The sequence below is a fragment of the Canis aureus genome, chromosome 1 (assembly GCF_053574225.1).
Source record: "Canis aureus isolate CA01 chromosome 1, VMU_Caureus_v.1.0, whole genome shotgun sequence".
Lineage (NCBI taxonomy): Eukaryota > Metazoa > Chordata > Mammalia > Carnivora > Canidae > Canis > Canis aureus.
In genome coordinates, this window is record NC_135611.1 from 111,629,056 (window position 1) to 111,633,485 (window position 4,430).

Below are 4,430 nucleotides of genomic sequence, written 5' to 3' on the forward strand. Positions count from 1 at the left end.
TTGGTTTCTTGTCATTATTTCTCTTCAGGCTTAGGTCAGATTGCCTTCTCTGTGTACAATCCTGCAGTACAGACCTCTATAGGCAGGGGTTTTGGCAGATTTCAAGGACGTTAGTTTTGTCACACCCCAAGTGGAGGGTGGAGCAAGAAACCTGTTGAATTCTTACTGAAATTTCATTAAATATAACAGTTTAGATGGATTACCATTTATACAGCATTCTGTGTTCAACACCTCTTGTCAGGAATGGACAACATGAGTTGGTCAATGTATACCAAGATACCCATTGACCTGGCAATCTTAGCACTAGATGCTTTGCTCAGGAGATTGATTATAGCTTAAATGAGTGTGTACACAAGGATGTTTATGCTGATTTTAAAAAAATATATATTAGCAAAATATTGGAAGAGCTATGTTCTAATACATAGCTGCACACAGACCTGGATCTGTAAGGACAGACAGAGGAAACTAGGTTAGAGCCTTCCCGGTATGTGTGGCCCAAATAATAATATGTATACCTACAGATGTACTTATATTCACAGAGGTAATATGTAGAGAGACTTTCACTGACATGCTACCCCGTTTACTCTGGCAGAGAGGCTTAAGATGGTTTTAGCTTTTTGAAAAATTATTCAGTGACCATTATTACTGTTTACCAAAACAGTGAAACTATGAGACAAAATTACATGAATAAATGAATATTCCTTAAAGCTAACATATGGCTTTATCTCATCATAGGGCTTGGAGATCTGATAGATACGCATGAAAGGATGTTCATCGTTTTCGTAATAGCACACTTTGCATTCATCAGTTGAATCAACAAAACAATTGTTTATCCATTCAGTGGAATACTATGCAGAATCCAATGAAAAAAATTAATTTACGGTTACTAACCTTGGTATGCATAGAAAAGTGGCCAGAGACATAGCACTTTGTAGGAGATATATAATAAATCTGTAATGCCCCCTTTAAAGGTAACCAGATCGTATTCGTACCTATAGGTCTTTTATGATTTGTATATAGGATAATCTTATATGTATGAATATGACCTGATTACTTTAAAAATTTACTATCATACCCTTTTAAACTTGTAATGTTTCAAGAGTGTCTTAAAGCCTTTATTTTCAGCTTATTCTAAACTTTCAGAAAAAATACAATTAAGAATTCCTATATATCCTTAGGGTGTGTACTGTGATTACAGTCTGACCAGATCATTCAGATGTCTAATACCTGAGCTGAGAGAACCCAGCTTTTGTTACTCAGGTATGTCTTTCCATCTCTGTGGCCCCTTCAGCTTGATGGCTTCATTCTGACTGGATGCTATGTGGAGCTTCAGAGTATCCCAAGAAAAATCAGCAGAAGTACTGTGGCCATGTCTAATCTACCCTTAGAGGTTACAATGTTATAATTTGAGGAAACAGTCACAGAAACCTAACCAGGATCAAGGAGAGGGAGTGTCAAGGAATTTGCAAACATATTTGAAGACTACCATACTTTGCTATATCTTCTAATCTATAGCTTATTCAAATTCCATTTGTCCCATAATATGTTTGGATCCTGGAATAAAAAGAAAAATTGATACAATCTTTTTTAAATTTTTTAAAATTTATTTATTCATGAGAGACAGAGAGGCAGAGACACAGGCAGTGGGAGCTGCAGACTCCATGCAGGGAGCCTGAAGTGGGACTCTATCCCGGGACTCCAGGATCACACCCTGAGCTGAAGGCAGACGCTTAACCGCTGAGCCACCTAGGTGTCCCAAAAATTTATATAATCTTTTTCTTTTTTTAAGATTTTATTTATTTATTCATGAGAGACAGAAGCAGAGACACAGGCAGTGGGAGAAGCAGACTCCATGCAGGGAGCCCAATGCGGGACTGGATCCCAGGTGTCCAGGATCACACCCTGGGCTGAAGGTGGCGCTAAACCACTGAGCCACCCAGGCTGCCCTGATATAATAAGACAGATCATTCCCTGCATTAAGTTGTCATGTTTCTGTAGTCTTTAAATCTGGACCAGTTCCATAGCCTTTCTCTGTCTTTCATGAAATTGGTATCTTTGAAAGGTATGGGGGGGATCCCTGGGTGGCGCAGCGGTTTAGCGCCTGCCTTTGGCCCGGGGCGTGATCCTGGAGACCCGGGATCGAATCCCACATCGAGCTCCCAGTGCATGGAGCCTGCTTCTTCCTCTGCCTGTGTCTCTGCGCCTCTCTCTCTCTGTGACTATCATCAATAAATAAAAAAATAAAAAAAAAGAAAGGTATGGGGTATTTTGTAGACTATCCCTAAATTTGGGCTTGATTCCTTATGATTAGATTCAAATCAGCATGGCAAGAGTATTCCACGAATGACACATAGTTCAGTGCATTACAATAGAAGACCTATTTGTTTTATATCAGTGAAATTTTTGATACCTTGGGTAACCTGAAGACTTTAAGGTTTCTCCACAGTAAAGTTGCTATTTTGCCCTTGAGATTAATAACCAACTTGTGGGGGGGGGGGATTTTTTTATGTAATAACTACATTATCTTTCACCTACTAGTTTTGGTGTTTATGGATATTTTTGTCTGAATCAATTATTACTATGATGATTGCAAAGTGATGGCTTTCTTGGTCCATCATTCCTCTTATATTTAGTACTTAGTGTTCTATCCTTAGAGGAGCTTTCCCTTCTCTAAGTCTCTTTTCTCTATGAATGATCAGTATGAATGCTTGTTTTCCTGATATATCTTGGGTTTATCTTGTATGTTGCCCACTGCAGCCACAGATTCTACAGAGGCCAGATTCCTTTGAGTGGAATGGTATTTAGACACCAAGATCTGGGTAGTAGGTGTTATCATTATTGGGATATCAGTCCTTCATGTAGATGTATGTGTAAAATGCAGATACCTTCAACTTCAAATAAGTAGTTCTAGTTTTTCCCCTGTCCCATGTTAACTTCTTTTCCGGAAAGTTGGCTCCCACTATCATCAGTCTGTTTACTGATTTGTTCAGTCCTCTAATACATAGCAGATAGTTTGGAGTTGCTCCAGAAAAGCATCATAAAAACCAAGCCTGATTGTGTTCAGGATTTGTTTACGGGTCTTTTTTTCTTTAGACCAAGTATGTACAAAGTACTTTGTTTTAAAACTTAACTTTGCCTATTTCCTTTTTTATCTCCATTCAATCCAGTTATATTGTTCATGTGAGATAAAGTTAGATTCTTTATATTCCCTTTCAGGTCCCCCTCTTCCCATCTTGTAATTTATAAAAATTGGGAAGTGAATTAAATTCAGATGGAACTCCAGTTCCATAAGTACACTAATATATTTTTTATTTGTATTGACTTCCTTTTATTTAGACATATGGTTAGACAGGTTTATTAAAGTTTTCTAATTTACTTCCTTAGAAGTATACAATAAGTACTTCTCATTTTTCATGAAATTAATCTTTAATGACTTATATTTTTTTGGGTACATAGGTCATGGAAATGACATTATAATGCATGGTGGAATTGGGTGGATTCACAAAAGTTGGATGGCTTGTAAATGGTTATTTCTTGTTTTTTTTTCCTTACATTTGAAAAGTGCCAGGATTGGAATTTATATATATTTTATATGTATAAATGAAAAGAGATAAAGAGTTCTTGAATATAGACTTTTAAGGTCAGAGAAAGTTTACCAAACTCTGTCCAAGCCTCAGAGCAACTGTATCAACTGCAATTTACTGGGAAAAAATTCTACCTGTAAATGAGGCATACTTTAATAACTATTATGAAAGTTTAATAATAACTATTAAGAAAGTTGTCCGTCCACCAAGGACTCTAACTCTTCCAAATGGACTCCTCCTTTCTCTCATTCTCCTTATAAGTTACAGGCTTGGACATAGGAAAGGGAAAATGAACAAGGATATCTACCCTAACTATTATGTCCCTCTCCCCTCCCTCATTAATTTGCACAAACTACTTACTATTCCTTCATGCAACCATCTACCAATCTCATTCTTTCTTGCTCCTTGATTTTTATCTCCAGAACCAGTTTTGCTACCCTGTCACTACTCTTGTCAGACTACTTGCAGATTATTATATCTACTTCCAAAACCCTGGTCTCTAAGTTCTTGACTGGTATGCCACCAATGGTCTTGTCTTCCATGTCACTTCAACCCCTGACCCCAAAGATAACATCTTACCGGCAAGAAAGTAAATGGAAACTCCTCTGTATTTTCAGGTTCAGACATTCCATTCTAATCACCAACTCTTGTTTTACAAGCTTATATCTTCTTTTTCTTATTTTAATAACTATTGGGACTGACAAGGACCTAAAATCCATTATTCCTACTCTCCTTTAATACACTCATACCTTACTCCCTCCCATATCTGGAAAGGAGAGCAGATTTCCATTTACATCCCATTGCCCAAAACTGTCTCATGTCAACCTGTAACAGGAAAAAATACTT